Below are 21,444 nucleotides of genomic sequence, written 5' to 3'. Positions count from 1 at the left end.
TATTAATATTAGTTATAATTATAATTATAATCATTATTAGTTATAATTATTATTATTATTATTCAGTAGCCTTAGAACGTGCTTTCACTACTCTACCGAGCGCATTTCTTTGTGCCTTCGATATGTACTATGGTTTATTGCGGTGCTCTTATTTTTACTGTATTGAAAGTGCATTACGTAGGATGCGCGCAATGCCTAGTAGTGCAATTTTCTGTATGTTATATATATTTGTTAGTCCTGGTGTTTATTATTACTATTATTATTATTATTATGATTATTATTATTAACAGAGTATAATAGGCGTAAGCATAGTCGTGAGGTTAGCACATTCAAGTCGCAACTACGTAGTTCAGGTTTTGATCCCATAGCGTAGAACCTTATGGTGTGTGTGTGTGTGTGTGTGTAGGTATGTGTGTGTGTATACTTATAAATATATATATATGCACACATACACACACACAAATATATATACACACACACGCAAATATATATAAACATGTACTGATTTCTCTATTTATGTATCTGTTTCTGTCTCTCTTTCTTTGTCTCTCTCTCTCTCTCTCTCTCTACAACTACTACTACTACTACACACACACAGAGACACATACTTAAGCTATGGTACTGAGTGTACATACACAACTGAACACTTGATTAAGCTATGAAATCTGTATGCGCGTGCGTATCCATATCACATATATTCTCACGAACATGCATATTCCATAGCTTAATTATTTTTAGTATACTCGGCACTTTGGAACACGGACAAGCAATCTGGATGCATACAAACTCATGCACACACTCCCTCCACACATTGCAGATGCATATGCAGCTTGTATGTCTACATTAATAGATACGTGTCTACGGTTTATAAATATTGCATAAGCCTCAGAAATCAATCAGAACTTAATCTTCTCCTGATTAACTATCATGTCTCTTCTTGCCTTCTCTTTCAATCAAACGTATACAAATAATAGATGCCATGTTGATGGCGAGATGTTGAAAAATTGGCAAATATGCTGAAGAAATCATCCCCACTCTCTTCTGGTTCGCGTAACGTATTACGATACGATCTCTTCATACATTGCCAGAGACGCAAACACTTCTACACTTTACCAACATACCACTGGGGATTTTTACATGCCTTACATGTCCGCAGCTATCATGTTTACCACATACCACCTCAAGAATTCAGATATTATTCTATACAAATACATGCTACTTGAGACTATCATATAAGTCATAAAGATACATATTAGTGTGTGTATATATATATATATATATATATATATGCACACACACACACACACACACACACACACACACACACACACACACACACACACACTATGGTTATCCACATAACATTGCAGGTAGCAACGTAGCACTGCAGGTGCCCACATACCAATCCTGAAATTAGTCCAAGGAACGCTATTTCTGAAGCCACCAGGGTACTGGGCAGAAGAACCGTTGAAATGAATAAGAAGATAAAGAAAAAAACAACAACAAAAAACAAGACTATGTTTCCTTGCTCAAATGTAATGTACTTGTAGATTTTAGTTGAAAGTGTGACATCTTTCCAATAACAACTGTAATGCTATATAGAGAGGTAAAAGCGAAGATGCTATGGAGAAGAGTAAATATGTGAATGCTGTGGTGCAAACTATATTTTTTGCTTAGCTTTATTACAGAAATAACTACAAATACAGTCCGTAGTCATTGACAGGGCTTACACGCTTGAATTGCATTGTATCTTCTCTGCTGTTTACTCTGCTGAGAAGTAATTTTAAGTTTTCTCCCCTGCCTTTCTTAATCAGAGTTAATCTTTAAGATAATAGTTATTTCTCTTAACTATCGGTATAATTTTGATTATTTACAATTTTTGCTTCCCTACATTAAATATCCCAACCATTTTTCAATTAGTGACGATAACGTTGTTGTTTAAGCGCTCGAGAACACGTATGTCACAAGAAGTACTCTCACAAATGATTAAGACCAACTAACGAGTCCTCCACCTGAATATTTCAAAGTTTTAGCCAATTCTGTTACACCTATTCACTTTAGCAATAAGTGGTTGGATTACTGCTTCGTTTCCCATCTTAGAAACATTAAACTACTCCTAATATTTCCTGTAATCAAGACAGTCTGCATTTATTGTGTTATCAATATTCTTAGATTATTCAAACAAATACATTTAAGGAATCAAAAACCATGCAGGAAACGGAAACATTTGTGGTGAAATCAATGAGAGGGAAAGAAGAATGAAAAGAGAAAAAAAAAGGGAACTTCAGACACGAGGAGAAAGATAAGAGTACAACCGTTTGTGTATAATGGATCATTTCATACAAATGCAATTCAATACAAATGTTTTTGTTTCTTTTAAGGACAATGTATGCACATCTTAGATGAAGCATCTTCAGTCCTGTTTTTGACTTGCATAAGGAGCTTTCAGAAGACGTCTAGGAAATCATCTATGAACACTCCAGCCTAACAAGGTCACCAGTTCCAATACTGTCTCTAGCATTATCCTGAAAATGTGTACTCGAAAGCTAAGTGCCTTTCCTTATCAAATTCTTCAATATTTCTCCCTCAACAGGGACCTATCCCAATCCGAAACAAAATTTTGCTTCATTCCCAGGACACTAATCTGTCTGTTCCTGTCAACTACCAATGTCTTCTCCTCACTTCCAAATAATATCTTAAAGGTCATGGAGATGATTTATAAATAATCAGCTCCTTCACCGCTCCAAGGCTCCATCTCTCCTCAGTGATAACCAACCAACCATGAATGCTCTCTTACTCTACGCGTCATTGGTTTCTCTCACTTAATATCAGTAATGCGTTCGAGTGAGTCTGGGATGGCAACTAACTAGCGACATTCCCCGTCTATGTTCCATTGTACCACGCACTGGCACGTCTGTCTTCCCTCCACAGCCTATCAAATGTACTCCAAATCTTTCTTCCGAACATTAATGAAATCGCTATCACTTCTAACAAAACTCACGCATCTATAGACATCAATCATCAGTATTCTGAAGTCTTCAACACACAGGAGGCATCCATGTGCAACCTTAACATCACATGCTAGACTTGCATTTTTTCCTTGAAAGCATCATCTGATAGCGGCACACACAATTTCACCATAATCGAACGATACAAATTTCAAAGAAACAGTTTTGCATCAAATTATTCGATCGAATGAGAGAAAAGATATACTCTACAACATGTATTGAACGAGTTGTAGAGTTTATAGCTTATTCACACCGACTACTTCCGAAGGTGAGTGATTAAGTGGTTAGAGTATTCGGATCAAGATAGTAAGGTCGTGAGTTCGATTCTTGGCAGTGTGTTATGTCCTTCAGCAAAACACTTTATTTCACGTTGCTCCACTTCACTCAACTGACAAAAATATCAAAGGGCCAGCCTTGTCACGTTCTGTGTCACGCTGAATCTCCCCGAGAACTACGTTAAGGACGCACGTATTTGTAGTGTGCTTAGTCACTTGTACGTTAATTTCACGAGCAAGTTTTTCTTTTATGTCTCTTCCGTTTGCGATTACATTGTTTTCTTTTAACTCCCAGATTTGCTTAGGTAGAAACGTTGCGTTTCATTTGCATATATGTCGGAAAATGTACCTGTTCGCGCGTGTGTATATGTGTATATTTATATCTTTGAAACTTCTACCAGTAGTTATTCCTTTTGAGGTTGTCGTATTTGTGATACTAAGTGAGCATTTCTAAACTAATGCTTGTCTCATGATAGTTTCCATGTAATCGGCAATGTTCTTGGTCTGCGAGTTCCCTGGTGTGAAACGCAGATCCTCTATCTAAGCATATCTAGGGGTCAAAAGAAATATAATTACAAGTATAAAACATTGAACCTCAATATTACTTTTTTCTGTTGAGGGCTTATATGTCCCATTATTAGACTATTTTCTTTAGTCATTGTGCAGTAATCACTATAAGCTTTAAGCTTATAAAATGCTATTATTATCATTTACAGATTTGTAAAAATCGGCACTACTTAACAAAACCATTCGCAGTAAAACCATGTATATATATATATATATATATATATATATATATATATAGATAGATAGATAGATAGAGAGATAGAGAGATAGATAGATAGATAGATAGATAGATAGATAGATAGATAGATAGATATACGTACATACATGTTACACCTATATATATAACATCTATCAGTCTAGAGTAAAACATTTTCTGCATGACAAATTACAGTGAATGGCTTTCTTATGGGTTTCAAATGTGCCTCAGGCATATTTGAAATGGTAACAAGTTTCATCGTCATCATCATCATTATTTGACGTCCGTTTTCCATGCTAACATGAGTTAGTTTGAGAGGAACTAGCTAGGCCAGGAGCCGTACCCGGTTCCATTGTCTGTTATGGCATGGTTTCTACGACTGGATGTCCTTTGTAACGCCAACCACTTTACAGAATATACTGTGTGGTTTTTTATGCGGCACCAACACCAATGCTTTTTACGTGACACCAGCACCAGCGCTTTTTTTCCGTGGCACCAGCATCAGCGCTCTTTACGTGACACCAGCATCTACAGGGTTACCAAGTCCCTTGCAAGACAGAACTCTCAACTAGGAGGGGAGAGTAGAATTGAGGGAGTGTGGCTTTGTGTTAGTTGAGAGGTTTAAGGCGTAGAGGGGACAGCTATAGGTGTCTTGCTGAGTAGAAAGGAAAGCGAGTTGGAGGCTAAGATAACGATTGATAATGTATATTTAGTTTGTATGCATTATATATTATTTTATATTATATTATATTACATCTTATGACCTATTAATGTATTAGTTCGGAAATATATTAGACCGATTTTGAAAGCCTTGTATCAGACAAAAGATCATTCCATACACGTGTTCTGATACTCAAGGATAAGACGATGGCTTTAAATACACCACAATATACTTAGACAAAAATATACATGGAAGTACATGTCTCTATAGATTTATGGTAGTCTTATTGTTGGATTTCAACCCCTTCAAACACCTTTTTTTTTTTTTACTTTTGCTTTAATTCTTTCTGTTTTTTTTTCTTCTTGTATAGTCGATATCTTGTTAAATATAAATCGTGGCTGTGTGCGCTAATGTAGCTTATAGACAGAATAAACTGCAACCAATACATATAAACCTGACATGGGACACAAAAGAAATGCCACTGTTGACATAGATAAACACTTGTCTCATTCCTTTTTGTACACTGACTGCTTTCATAGGCACAGAATCTCCCAGCCTGCTTGCCATACAGCCAGGACTACACATACTAATATCTATATCTATATAAACACACGCGCACACACGCACGCACACACGCACGCACACACGCACACATACAAACACACAAACACACACACACACAACCATACAGCTAGTATTACCCAAATACTGATGTACACGTGTATAGCCAAATAGCTAGTATTATACTAATAGCATAATATTCTGCTTGTTTCATTTCTTACTTGTTCCAGTCATTAGACTGCGGCCATGCTGGGGCACCGTCTAGAGGTATTTTAGTCGAATGAATCGATCCTAGTATATATTTTTAAGCCTGATCCTTATTCTATCGGCTTCCTTTTTGACGAACCGCTAAGTTACGGGGACATAAACACACACACACACACACACGCAGAGACACACACCTCATCTTATTCGGAATGTTACACCAACACACACAATTGTGTGCAGATGTAAACATAGAAACATGCACAAACACACACACCCACACACACACACACACCCACACACACAAAGAGAGCTTAGAGAACGCCATGAATTAAACCATCCAGACAGGTGTTTACGTACAAATGGTGCACGCAAAAGAACCTTCACAGAAATGAAATTTGCTTCACAGTTGAAAGAATAAATAAATAAATGAATCACTAAAAAGTAAAACAAAACAATCACTTTTCTTAACAATACAAACTAAGTCTACTGTGGCTGAACACTGACTGTTTTCTAAATGTGTTGTTATTCTTATACTGTCGTATACAATAATGTTCCCAAGCCGTATGTTTAAAATAATATATTTATTGGCAGTTGGATGCATCTGATATCCTGTAAAATTATTATCAGCTGGTCATTGGCGTCAAACCATGTATAGTCGTGACACAACTGTAGTAAGTACAGTGAAGTCTCTGTTTTACGGATGAAATTCCGGGTTTTATGAAGAACAGTAGTGTTATTATTAAAAAATGGTTTTTCTCTTTCTATAGAGTGCATCTCCGAAACTTCATTGTCATCCGTCTGCTAAGAAAGACACTTTCTCAGTAATGCATATCAGTGTGTGTGTGTGTGTGTGTGTGTGTGTGTGTGTGTGTGTGTGTGTGTGTGTGCGTGTGTGCACGCGTGTGCGCGCGTGTGTGTGTGTGCGCGTGTGTTTATGTCTATTTGTACGTATGTAAGCATACGTTTCTGTGCGTATCCTGTGCCTCTCCCCAACACAAAATTCTAAGCCATTGCACAGATGGAGGAAAATAAGAAGGCTGCACAGTATAGACATCCGGTGACATACACACACAATATAAATATAAATACGTTTGTGTCAACAAAGAAGAAAGAAAGCACTCAATACATAGCCTAGAGGGAATAAAATATCGATTCACTTTATTTTTACTCGGAGTTTCACACACGTTATTCATGCAATCAGTCAGAAAATATATGATCAATGAAACCGCGTGTGTAAGGCATAAGGTTGGCCGAATGTCATTTGTCAAGGCGTGTTGCGTGGTTGAATATGTGTCACATCAAAAGCATTTTTGGCTGGACTTGGTGGAAAGGAGACTATTTAATTCAGGCTTATGATGGTTATGTATTAGAGTGAATAGGCCTGGAATAGGTTCCTTAAAGGTATCCAAAAAGAATCTACTATGACGACATTTACATAACACTTCTCTTAACTATCATTGGACAGGCATTATTAACAGAGCATACACTATATAACGATGCCTTAGCTATTGATTAGAAAACAATTCGGAAAATAATTTCGATACTTGAGTAGTAACAGGAAGAGGAAGAACATTTCATTTAATCAGAAGTCAAAAATACGATCGATGTAAATTGTTTCACTTGGGCAACTTTTAGACTCCGAGAGTCTAAGACTTAATGACTCAAATCTACAACCAATCAAATCAATGAGCATCATTGAGTAATTGTCCTCAACGACCAGAGACCTGAATTGGGTAGTATCTCTTACATCACCAGTCACACTACTTCCCAACCACATGGTTCCGGGTTCAGTCCCACAGCATGGTACCTTCGGAAAGTGCCTTCTACTATAGCCTCGGGCTGACCAAAGACTTGTGAATGGATTCGGTAGACGGAAACTGGAAAGGAGCTCGTCGTATGTGTGTGTGTGTGTGTGTGTGTGTGTGTGTGTGTGTGTGTGTGTGTGTGTGTGTGTGTGTCTTTGTGTCTGTGTTTGTCCCCCATCACCGCTTGACAACCGGTGTTGGTATGTTTGTGTCTCTGTAACTTAGCAGTTCAGCAAAAGAGACCAGTAAAATAAGTACTCGGCTTTAAAAAAATCCTGGGATTGGTTTGTTCGACTGAAACCCTTCAAGTCGGTGCTTCAGAGTGGCTGCAGTCAAATGACTGAAACAAGTAAAAGAATAGAAACATATTCAATCAAGTGACTATCTTTGACCAATAAAAATCTGCGACACATTTGGTAACCTTGGAGACATTGTAGCTGATTAAACGTCGGGGTAGTCATAGTTGGAACATCTCTGACTGCAGATGGGCTTGATCCGGTTTGATCTTGAGTTCAATATCGTCAACAACAGTAACAGACATGGTTTCTACAGTCACAAAGCCAGTAATCTGGAAGCGGGTGGTTAGTCGATTACGTCAACTCTATTACTTAACTGGTACTTCTTTTATGAACTCGAAAGGACGAAAGGCAAAGTTCACCTCGGCGGAATTTAAACTCAGAGCTAAGTTGGCATGCCGTCAAACATTTTTTCGAGACGCTAACAACAACAACAACAACAACAGCAGCGGCAGCAACAACAATAACAACAATATATATATATATATATATATATATATATATATATATATATATATATATATATATATATATATATATATATATATATATGCGTATGTACATGCATGTATACAAACATACATACATAAATAAATACATACATACATACATATCAACCATTGTAGCCATTGATCACATCTTTAGTGTTTAAAGATCAGACGCCACTTCTCGTTTTCTTTTTAGCATCGATGAAGTGAGAGATTCACATTTTGCGAGTGCAAAGAAGTGATGCAAAATTGATTCCAGTAATGAAACAGTTAAATGTGTTAATTAAAAAAAAGAAAGAAAAAGATATACGTGCATGAAATAAATATCGAGACGATATTATTTGTGTGTATGTGTCTGTGTATTTGACGGAGTCTGTGTTCGACATTGTAGCTGTTGTTGTTGTAGTTGTTGTTTAGTTTCAGACCAACATGGCTCCAGTGAATCTACGATCTGAAGACTTCAAGACTTTTCTGCCTTGTTTCAAATCTTTGTATCTAGAACTACTTATGTGATGAGTCATTTCTCTTTTTGAAAAGAAATTAAAAAATGGATATAAAATGTTTTATGTTATTGTTTTAACAACAATAAAGAATTATCGATTAAAATTATCAAAGGTTCGAATAACGTCAAAAAGATTACAACAAAGAATTCATTTCACATTTTAACAGTTGAATGTTTATATTTTTTTGCCAATGCATTTTTAGATGATAAATTTATCTATTGTCTAATCTTTGATGACCCAACAGTAGTTGTTTGAAATGGTTCTGTTTGAACATCCAACAGTTCCACCCTTGATGGAGTAATGAGTCCAGCATTTGATCGGAATGAGACAAATGGGCGCAGCTGTTTGGACGCTGGCTATTTGGCACGAACGACTGGATATTCAGTTGTTTTGACGTCTGTACATTTTAGTGCTTCAGATGCAGAACCACATACACAAAAATACTCATAATCCTAACCCTAACCCTAACACCCTAACCCTAACTCTAAAACCCGAACCCTAACCCTAAAACCCTAAAGCTAAAACCAGTACAAACGCACGAACGATGTCATAAATAGCAGTACCGCCGATAGTTGTTGTTGACAAACAACGGCACTAATTTTATTCAAGGGAAAAGATCCCATTACACCGCTAGAACGTGTTGTTTACATTCCGCAGCAGTAATTGTTTTCATCTCAATAGACGTCAGTGATTGGTTGAAATTACCAAAATACGACAACTTTTAACATGAAATAACTTCGAATATAAAAATTTTTCTCTGTTCTATAAGACAAAATATACAAGTATATGAAGTTTTAAAGTGTTTCGGTAGAAAACGCACTAAATAAAGCATAAATAAAAAGTGGCATCCGCCAAATCAGAAAGATCCCGAGCATGTGTTTATGTGTGTGTGTGTGTGTGTGTGTGTGTGTGTGTGTGTATATATATATATATATATATATATATATATATATATATATATATATATATATATATATATATATACACACACACACACATCTCAGCGCTTCTAAACAAAAACTTTGTTTATTTTCATGGTAAGTTGAATTTAACGTTAGTCTTATGAAGCTAAATTTATTAGTTCTAAAATTGCAGAAGAATTCGTTACTGGGCAATTTAGTTTAATGGTAAAGAGCTTGGCGCCTAATCATAGGGATGGGAGTTCGAGTCTCATGACTGGCAGGGTACGTATTTTTCTGCAAAGTATGGATAATTTATCCTGTTCACGCAATTTTATTAGCATTATCACGCGTTTGAGAATATAAAATTTATTTCTGTATCATATATATATATATATATATTTATGGAGAAATCACAAAAAAAAACAACAAAAAACAGCAAACGAAGACAGGTGGTGTAGAAAACAAACAAATGTATTAGTATAACGCTCGGGAATTGAAAAAGTCTTTATCGTTTCGAGCCTACGCTCTTCCACAGAAAGAAAGAAAGAGAAGAAAAAAGTGTGTTGTGGTTAGCGATCTACCATGGCGAATGCCGGATGGCTGTGTGGTGGGAAGTTTGTTTTCCAACAGCACATTCTGTTTCATTGTATGGCACCTTGGTCAAGTGTCTTTCACTGAAGCCTCGGGACAGACGGAAACTGTGTCTGTGTTTTTCCCCCCTGCACCACTTGACAACCGGTGTAACTCTAGCTGTTCGGCAAAAGAGACCGATAGGATATGTACTAGGCTTGAAAATGGAATAGGTTCTGGGGTCGATTCGCTCGACTAAAACTCTTGAAGGCGGTGCCCCAGCATAGCCGCTGTCTAATGACTGAAACAGCACCTATCTCGCGTCAGTAACACGTTTGCTGGCACAGTAGACAGCGATCAGCTGTACCATTTTATTGCTCTAGTGGGCCACTAACTACCATTAGCACAATACAGCCACGTTGACGGTGTATAACCTACAGTCAAGCTTTCAGCCATTATAGACTGGCTCTGAAAGACGAGTTGAAGAAATAAGCCGTGGTAAAGTAAAGATATTTTTTGTTTCGTGGCATATACCCAGACGTTCGGCCCCTTCCACCGTTATTGTTATGCATACTTACGTTGGTTCCTCTTCAGCCTGGCTGAAAACTACGTTAATTTTTACTCTCTTCCATACCACCGCCATTATATCATTAAACATGTCTGCGTGTCGAGGTATATTATGATTGGTATTTAATTCTCACTACTACTCCTTAGGACTCAAGTCTAGTTATTTATTACCCCCGTAACGTGATGGCAATGGAAATCTTTCCTTCATGTCCAAAATAGAAAACCGCTTGGAGTAGATTTAACTTTTTTATTTCACGTCAAATGATCACATTGTTTTATTATTCTTTTTTTTTTTATCAACCTTTTTCTTTTCTTTTCTCGTTCTTTAGAGTTTTCTCTCGAGATAAACTTTAGTACATTCATTTCAATAACCGTTTTCGATTACAAGAATATCTAATTTTGACGTCTACGAAGTTCCTGCCAAAATCTTAACATCTTTTAGCGTTAGGTATTCTTTAAGCAGCTCAACTTAATTTCTAACATAAAATAAAAAAGAAAATAGTTCCAAACGCACGAAATTCACCAACATTTACGCCTGTTTCGGACGTCTAGTGTTATATAATGTGTGTAAGAAGGGAAGGGGAATACAACCCATGTTGAGAAATTTTTTTTAAAGCATTTCTGTGTAGCTCGTAATATTTTGTTAATTAAATATACGATATTTAATCCATAATGTTAGGCTTGTCTTTCATTAAGGGTGATACATTTTTAAGATACGAGTAAAATTGAGATGAAATTTGTAGCCTTGTGCTCTGTAAGTAAATGTAATGAAGATTTGTGCTGTATAAGTGCTCTATATATACGTGTGTTAGTGCTGTATATGTTAGCGCTGTATACGGTAGTGCAGTGTTGTTGGCCATGTTTAATGTTATGATGCGCATTAAGTTGTTGTTTTATTTGATTTCGTTGTAGAAATCATTCCGATTATTACTGATAAACTTTGCTCCTGATTTTGTTTTCTCGTAACTCTCTTGAAAATGACATTTTGCAGAAACACATTTTCGAGAGTGGGGGTTATGTAAAGTTGATGTTTTAAACATAAAAATCTGAAAAAATTGTGGAGAATGCTAAAGTTACGGAAATTGGTGATAATAAAGTCGGGTGGGTATAAACAGAATAATCACAAACTGATCTTCGAAATATATTTTTTTTCTAAATTTTATCAACGTAATCAATCTACACCCATGAAAACATATTCTACAAAATTTCATTAAAGAATATTCATTTTACAGGAAGTAACTAGGAAGTATTTTTTAAAACTAGTCAGCTGTATGTTATGCTAGTTACTTTTTTGTCGAATTGCTTGTGTGTGTGTGTGTGTGTATGTGTGTGTGTGTGTGTGTATGTGAACATAGTCTTCCATAATTTAAAATCAACACAGAGTGTTTTGTTTTCGATTCTTTTTTTGTGTTTTTGAATATATAAAGTATGAAATTATGTAAAAATATACTTCTCGCAAAATTTACAAAATTTCCAGTTGCATTTTAATCAAAATACCTGCTTCTCCATCCACTGTAAATATAATTCTTTCACTTTCCTCAATCTACGTTTGACATTTCCGACTGCTATTTTTTCTCTACCTGTCGCCTCAGTCTCTCTCTCTCTCTCTATCAAACGTGACCGTCAACTACAACATATAGCCTTTTATTATGTGATTCTCTATTTGTCGAGCCGCTAAGCGCATATTTTTACACAAGTTTCATATTTTCAGAAAATGAGTGACGCCGATATTACATTTATATGCGTTTGTTTTTCAATAACTGGATGACGATCCCACTTAGTTGTCGTTGCCTGTTACCAGTTTCCTGATATATGCAGCTATAAATCACACACACACACACACACACACACACACAAATGAAACGCAGACACACACATGAATTCTGAGCACATGATAGTTTTACTAGTTACGGGAAATTACCAGCAACGCTGGTCGAAAACATACACAACATTCAACTTGCACTATGCTGGTCACGATGACGAAAATTCTAGTTGATCCGATCCAGGAAGTTTCAGCGTGACACAAAATGTGACAAGGCTGGCTCTCTGAATTACAGGTACAGCTCATTTTTGCCAGTTGAGTGGACTGGATCAACGTGAAATAAAGTCTTTCTCAAGAATACAACGCACGGCTGGGATTCGAGTGCAAGACTTTACAATCTTGAGCGATACCCTAATCACAATGTCACGCACCTTCACTGTACAAAATTCTATTCTTGTAGGTCGAGCGACCATGTGGAGGTTCTCCTGTTGAGCGTCTTTAATCCCAAGCCAGATCTGGTAAGACACATCTAGGATTAAAAGCGTTCAGCCCATAACTATTTCCATCTTTTGTTTTTGTATATTAGTGACTATATTGTACAACATGGTAAGATATGGGGTGACAGTGATGTGTTTAAGTAAAAACTTGTTGCCATTCAAATATGCTTGAGGTGTGTTCGAACCTTTAAGAAAGCCATTCAGTGTATTTTGTCATTGAGAAAATTTCTCACTGTAGTCAAATAGGTGTAAATACACTGAGTCAATTCACAGTGATCCTTAACGAAACTGTTGGATGCATGTATTTCAGAGTAGTTATCTCCTCCTCAGCGACAGAGACCAGAAACGCAGACGCTGAGAACTGAGGCATACAAGGAGAGCAAATGAGAGAGAGAGAGAGGGAGAGAGAGAGAGAGAGGATAGGTGATGTCAGTGGAGGAGGGGGCAGCAATCAATATTGTTAGCAGAGGGGAGTATGAAGACAGTGAGTGAAAGAGTGATGGTATTTAGTTCCAGGTTACTCCTGATTGAGTATTGCAGACGAGGCCATTCCATTTTGGGGGTAAATCGTTGTACAATGCGTTGTTTAAAAAAATAAAAAATCTTTAAAGGCATAGATCAAATCATCGAGAAAAAGCACAACCTTCAAGTACCTCACCAAAGAAACAAAGAAAAAAAAAATATTGGGGGTAGAGTTAAGCTGTAGAAGATCGGTGGGGGCAGGGAGTAATGGGTTGTGTACCCCAAACCGTGTTCAACAGCGCCTCTCAGACATGATTGCAAAGGCATTGCCGAGGAGAACGGCCCGCGACACTCGCTGTAGCAGCTGCCCCACCTCGCGGGGCTCATTTCTCAGACGGGCTGCAGTGTATTGTTTATTTGAGGAAACATACAATAATTTGGTGGATATTTGGTTGCTATTTCTAGAACGTTGAACGGCTAGGTCGATGAGTGAAAGACATTGTCGATGGTGATGACGTGGTAGGAGAAGACGTAGGAGACGTGGATGATATTGTCAGACGTTATGGTGGTGGTGGTGATAGTGGGGCAGGGGCAAGCAGGTGACATATGGAGGTGGAGAGAGAGCAAAGAGACATTCGTAGCATTTCACTTACTTTGCCTTTCCGAATCGGAAGAGAAATGGTAGCAATGAAGACAGAAAAAGAAATGACAAGAAAAACAATGACGAAAAGAGAAAATATAAATAAATAAAGTAAATACTAACAACAACAGCAGCAGCAGCAGCAGCAGCAGAAGGCAGTAGAGAGATTTTAGGGTGACCTCATCCGACCTCCCTCACCTGTCGCTTTGTTCCTTTCCTGTCATGTCCTCAGTCTTCAGCCCCACACCCTCTTTTTTTGCTTCTCATTCAAAGGCACGTGGAATTCAATTCAGCAGTACAAACAGCCTCAAGGTAGCGGTGGTGGTGGTGATGCTAGTGGTGGTGGGGTTTTCACTGAGCTGGAGAGCGAGGACGGATTGTTCTCACACTGAAATAATAATAATAATAATAATAATAATAATAATAATAATAATAATAATAATAATAATAATAATAATAATAATAATAATAATAATAATGTAGGGAGTAGGCAGCGAGAACGGAACCAGCTACACAACAACTACAAACATGCATTCATTCACTCATTCATTCATTCTCCTTCCTCATATACACGCATGCACGCAGTCTAATTCACACTTACATACACACGCACACAAACGGTCTGATTCACACATAGTCACAACTTGTGTCGATTATAAAGAGTGAATGCAATATCCGTTGTACTGTATTATCAAAATGAACCGTTGACCAACCATATTAACAGAGACCTGAATGCGTACAAATACATTAACACACAAACAGGTACAGCATGTAAAGAACAAGGTAAATAGTAATCGCGCGCACACTCATAATGTCGTACTCGGAGATTCACACGCTGACGTGCATAAAGCTTTATTATAGACAACGACAAATACGACGCATGACAAACACGTTGTTCGCTTATGTAGAAACATGACACCCGGCCATTAATAAAAGAAATGTAGCCAAAATCTGATGTTGAAGTCATAATTGGAAGGAAGCACACCTTTACAAATTTATTCCGGATTTCTCTGATATCATTCGCGTCTATATTTTAAGTGATCTTTATTGATTTTTGGATTAAGAAGAACAGATATATTGATATGCACGTGTACACACGCAGCCATATCGCATAAAAACTTCACAATATACGTGTAATGAACTCCATAATCAAAATACTACCTGATACTAATTTCTCCGTGGACAGAAAAAAAAAAGGATTTTTTTCCTCTGATGAAGGGCTTAAAAGGTTAGAAACTAGTCAGATCGGTCTCACTATTTCTGCTTACGGCTGAGATAAAAAAAAAAAAACTGACGTAACTACTTTGTTAACATAACGATGGCACAAATGTATTTTAGCGTTTCAGCAAAAGAGATCGTTAGAATAAGTACCAGACTTAAATAGATACTGGTGTTGATTTCTTCGACTAACCCCAGAGGGCGGCGCTCCAGAAACAAATAAGAGTCAAAAGAATAACCACAAATATAGTGTACTAGACACTTATGTACCCATACATACATACCTACATATATATATATATATATATATATATATATATATATATATATATATATATATATATATATATATATATATATATATACACATATGCACTCACAAACATACATATATATTTTGTCATAATTGGGGATGGTCATTTTTTACCAATTAACCACAAGCACTATATACTGGGTTTTCACTTCAGCTTTATTATTAGTCTTATTTTAGTGTCCTACGTGTCTCCCTCTGTGTGACGAAAAATTTCATACAAAGACATTAAAATAAGAATAACAATAAAGTTGAAGTGAAGACTAAGTATATTGTGAGTGTGGTTAATTGTTTAAAAAAATGACCATCCCCAAATATAACAATATCTGTTTTGAACACACAATTTCACATCAGGAATCTTGCAAAACAAATACACACACATATGTGCGACCGTCCGTCCGTCCGTCCGTCCGTGTGTGTGTGTGTGTGTGTGTCTGTGTGTGTGTGTGTGTGTGTGTGTGTGTGTTGGCCTGTTTGCTTAGCCAGCGAGATGGGCGTCATTCGAAAGTTAAAGCAATGCTACGTACATTGTGATTAGTGATGAATAATAGCATCCAATAGTTTTGGGCGATTCTTGATAAACCACGTACACCCGGATATATCTCTGCAAAAAATAACTCTTTACTCGAATGGGTTACGGTACCCAAAGGATGACTGTAATATGAAGAACATCATTTAAAGTCTTTTCCATGACTAACTTACTAGCACCATCTGGTGTTAGTTATTCACGACTTGGGTCAGTTCCTGCCGAAATTTATCCAAATATCTAAGTATCTAAGTATATTTGTATGCGTGTGTGCTGTGGAAGTGTTGGGAAGAGTAGCATAGATATTAAAGGAGTAGTGTTCAGGTAACTGAGAAATTGAAATCCAATTCAGAGTAGGAGCTTTCGATGTAAAAATTCGGCTATTAGAACGATCCTAGTCTTAGCTTGACAGCTGTTTCGGGCTAAGCAAGGCTTATGCAGTAATCACGTTCATACTTAGTAAAAACCAATAATAAAAACCCATGAAGTTTTAGGTGTATGGAATAACACAAGTTCCTATGTGGGTGAACTGGTTTCGCTTAAGGAATCCATAGGAAATTACATCCTTACTATGTAAGAACGTGGTGATGGGATAAGCCATGGTTTGTCTGAAACGGCTGTTACAATAAGACTATTATATAACTTCTTTTGCTTATCTTGTAGCCTTTATTCCGTATTCGTACTTTGTATTCCATGTAAATATATGCATTATGCCTACTCGTGTTTAGTTGTCTGAATTGGGTGGGGTGTTGTTTATATTTCCATTTGATTTTATTTGGAAGGTAATGGGTTTGTGTGGGCTAGCCTGAGGATGTGTGAGAGAAAGTCATTTAGTCGATTAGCTTTGTAAAAATGCTAGTCTTTGTGATTTGAAAAATATAAAAGTGGATAGTTTTAATTTGTCAGTAGAATAATGTGTGAATGCGTGAGGTGATATGGCAATTAAACAGCTATCAATATTTGTTTGTGGACATGAAATTTTACTGACTGGCATTCCGTCGGTTACGACAACGAAGTTCTAGCTGATTCACCAACGGAACAGCCTGCTCTTGAAATTAACGTGCAAGTGACTGAGCATTCCACAGACACGCATCCTCTTAACGTAGTTCTCAGGTAGATTCAGTATAACGCAGGATGTGATAAGGCTGGCCTTTTAAATTATAGGCACAACTCAATTTTACTAGCTGAGTGGACTAAAGCAACGTGAAGTAAAGTGCATCACCGGGAATCGAACTCACGACCATACGATCGTAAGCCGAATACTCTAACCACTAAGTCACACATTCGCAGGAAATTAAATACAATTGAAGGCGAAAGTCAGTATAACTGTACTTTCAAGCAGAATGAACATTTATACTTTATGTCTGTATTGAGTTCTTTTTTTTTTTTACTTAAAAGAAATGATAATTAATGTATAGACGAATTCTATTTGATGAAAAATTAAATGTTGTAATAAATATATTGCCTGACCAACAGTTCAGTCACACCTGTTCCCATCAAAATAATTATCTCCATCATTAATATTTTGTTCCTAACTTTTGTGACAGTCTTTGGAAAGCAATATCAGTGGTAGTGTGCAATTTTCGTAGTGAATTTTCTTCGATCGCTATTCAGTGTGGATTTCAAAACGATAAATAATCCATAGGGACCGCCCCGGAGGGCATGGCTTTGTCAAAAGGTCATAGATAAAGCGTGATGCATGAGTTGGCGCATTGCTCTGGTGCAGTATCTTGGTTTCTTTGCCTCGGAGTCTCTTCACACTCCTCTCTGAAATGCCCCAGGATGTAGAAGCAAATATCATCATTGATCGGTGGGCCACGAAGAACAAGCCAATGACGTACAAGGCCCCTATAAAAAAAAAAGACGATCAACATCATCTTCAAATATGACCGCCTGACCCCTTATGGTACTTTTCAGCAGGATCACATCATCCGAACTATAAAACAGCTCTTGGCTCAGTTGGTAGACACAGCAGATATTTTGCGGCAACACGATGCGCTTTCAATGATTCTTTTAAAATCATGAGGCAAATACTTCTATAAAAACCTTCTTCTTCGGAAACCCCACTGACACAATCAGCATGCACTTTCGCAGTGGGACCCTCATTCAAGTTGCTGAAGGTCTTCTAGATTTCAAATAGACTTTTCTTGCCAATTTTCATTGCTAGTTCACTCATGGCCTGTTGCGGCTTAAGAAATGTTTCCGTAAAGACGGCAAGCTGGCAGAATCGTTAGCACGACGGGCGAAAGGCCTAGCGGTATTTCGTCCGCCTTTACGTTCTGGGTTCAAATTCCGCCGAGGTCGACTTTACCTTTTATTCTTTCGGGGTCGATAAATTAAGTACCATTTGCGTACTGGCGTCGATGTAATCGACTAGTGTCCTTACCCAAACTTTTCAAGGTCTTGTGCCTTGAGTAAAAATAATATAAAGGCGGCGAGCTGGCAGAAGCATGAGCACGCCGGACGAAATGCTTAGCGGTATTTCGTCTGTCTTTAGGTTCTGAGTTCAAATTCCACCGAGGTCGACTCTACCTTTCATCCTTTCGGATTCGATAAATTAAGTACCAGTTGCGTACTGGGGTTGATCTAATCGACTGCCTCTCCCCCAAAATTTCAGGCCTTGTGCCTAGAGTAAAAAAGAAATGTTTCCGTAAAAGTTTTCTTCTTCCAAATTAAAACAGAATTTCCAAGAAACATGTCGTTCTTCCAAAAATTGATTGTTCAACTTCCGATAAACCGCTGAGGTCTAATATCTGCACGTATGTATAGATCGATGACTAGCTGTTGTGATGCGATGTGGTTGTTATTAAACTCAACTGCATTCACGAGTTCGTTGTGCGGCTGGCTGGCGTGCAGTTAAAAGTTTGGTTTATACATAACTGCATGCGTGCATATATATACATACATGCATACACACATGTGTGGACGAATGCAACTAAGCCGGTCAGCTTTCTTTGTTATACATACATACATTATATATATGTTCTCTTTCCTTTCCTGAGCGTCCAATAATACTATCCATATCATGTCCTCACTTTGTTGTGTTTTTGTGTTTTTTTGTTATTGTTTTTTTGAACTATATATATATATATATATATATGTGTGTGTGTGTGTGTGTGTGCGTGTATGTATACCAGATCCACTCAAAACTTTGGTCAGCCCTATATGTGTGTATATATATATATTATATATATATATATATATATATATATATATATATATATATATATATATATATATATATATATATATATATACTGTATTTTGAAATAATACCATGAAACTTAGTATCAAAAAAATTCTCACGAAGATATATATGTCTGAAATAGTATTGTATTAAAAATATATGTAAATATATGAAACATGACAGTTTAAAAATTTATTAATTAATGCATCTTATGATCGTTTCACGAAAGTATTGTCATTATAATGGAATCCACTGTTGAGTGGCTGTGTGGTAAGTAGCTTGCTTGCCGACCACATGGTTCTGGGTTCAGTCCCACTGCGTGGCATCTTGGGCAAGTGTCTTCTACTATAGCCTCGGGCCGACCAAAGCCTTGTGAGTGGATTTGGTAGACGGAAACTGAAAGAAGCCCGTCATATATATGTGTATATATATATATATGTATGTATATATATGTGTGTGTGTGTGCGTTTGTGTGTCTGTGTTTGTCCCCCCAGCATCGCTTGACAACCGGTGCTGGTGTGTTTGCGTCCCCGTAACTTGGCAGTTCGGCAAACGAGATCGATAGAATAAGTACTAGGCTTCCAAAGAATAAGTCCTGGGGTCGATTTGTTTCATTCAATTGACTGCGGCCATGCCGGAGCACCACCTTTAGTCGAACTAATCGACCCCAGGACTTATTCTTTGTAAGCCTAGTACTTATTCTATCGAGCAATTTTGCCGAACCGCTAAGTTACCGGGACGTAAACACACCAGCATCGGTTGTCAAGTGATGATGGGTGGGGGGGAAAAACACACAAATACACGCATACACTCACGCGCACACACGCACGCACACACATATATACGACGGGCTTCTTTCCGTTTATCAAAGCCACTCACGCAGCTTTGGTCGGTCCGAGGCTATAGCAGAAGACACTTGCCCAAGGTGCCACGCAGTGGGACTGAATCAGGAAACATGTGGTTGGGAAGCTAGCTTCTTACCACACAGCCACGTTGCGCCTATATATATGTATGTGTGTGTGTGTATTTGTGTGCGTGTTTACATATGACATATTTGTGCGTGTGCGTGTGTTTTCATGTTTGTGTGTACGCTTGTGCGTGTTGAAATGTGTTCTTGCACTTAAACGAAATGGATCCCGCGATGGTTGCAGCGAAACGAATATCTGTTGTTTGAATAGCAACACTATACATACACAATAAACACACTATACAGAACAATATACACGCCTATACACACTATACGTTACTGTATATACAATATAGCATAAGTGCCTGAGTATTCCAGAGACATTTTCGATACAATACGTGTAACACTGCCCAGCTAAAAATGAGAAATCGAATCACAGATACTATCCGCCCAATCCACTTCTGTACGGTCAATGTCTGATCATAAAATAACTATGATATAAGATACATACCCAAGAATGCTGCCGTCGGATAGAATCTGGTTCTTGACGATTTTGAAGAAACCGTCTTAATTATTTAGTTATAGCTAAGTCTTTCTATATTACATAAACATACGCGGACATGCAGATAAACAGACACACACATATATGTCCAGCTTTCTCTCTCATTCTTTTTCTCTTTCTGCTCCCCCTCTCTACCATACACTTACTCATCCACACACTGGACTGCTGCCGTATTAAGGTACCGCCACATTGAAGGGGGTCCTAATTAATTCTACGGATTTCAATATTTACTTTATTGACCTCGTAAGTCACAGGAATTCCGCAATGTACGTTTATTCGACAATCTACACACATACATCCTGTATACATACATACATGTATATGTATATATATATATATATATATATATATATATATATATATATATATATATATATATATATATATATATATATATATGCGCGCACACACACACACACACTCACGCATGCACACGAAGTTCCTGGTTTTGGGTAAAAGAAAATACAGGGGGTACAGTTAATTATGATTATATTCAACATATTCTCCTCTCGAGTTCACACATTTATTGCAGCGGTCCTTCAGTTTCTCTAAGTCCTGTAAAAGAACTCGGAAGATTCGGCCCACAACCAGGCCTTTCGCGATACCCAAAAAGCCAGGAACTTTTCATCACCCACTCGTGTATATATATATATATATATTTACAAAGACGTAAGCACTCCAACTCCGGTTATCAATACACACACACAAACGCACATATATATGATGGGGTTCTTTTAGTTTTCATCTATCAAATCCACTCACACAGT

General features: G+C 37.4%; 1 protein-coding gene across 3 annotated transcripts in view; it reads right to left on the bottom strand.

Annotated features, from left to right (window-relative positions):
• Positions 1 to 21,444, bottom strand: part of LOC106876368 (bone morphogenetic protein 2) — a 316,795-nt gene that overhangs the window by 215,440 nt on the left and 79,911 nt on the right. For all 3 annotated transcript variants that reach the window (XM_089360028.1, XM_089360030.1, XM_089360029.1), the window contains exon 2: positions 14,091 to 14,355. The gene's annotated coding sequence lies outside the window, so the exon portion shown is untranslated. The remainder of the gene's footprint in view (positions 1 to 14,090; positions 14,356 to 21,444) is intronic.

The sequence above is a fragment of the Octopus bimaculoides genome, chromosome 11, assembly GCF_046866305.1.
Source record: "Octopus bimaculoides isolate indiv1 chromosome 11, ASM4686630v1, whole genome shotgun sequence".
Taxonomy (NCBI): Eukaryota; Metazoa; Mollusca; class Cephalopoda; order Octopoda; family Octopodidae; genus Octopus; species Octopus bimaculoides.
Note: the sequence above shows the minus strand (reverse complement) of the source record. Positions and strands in the feature narration are given on the sequence as shown.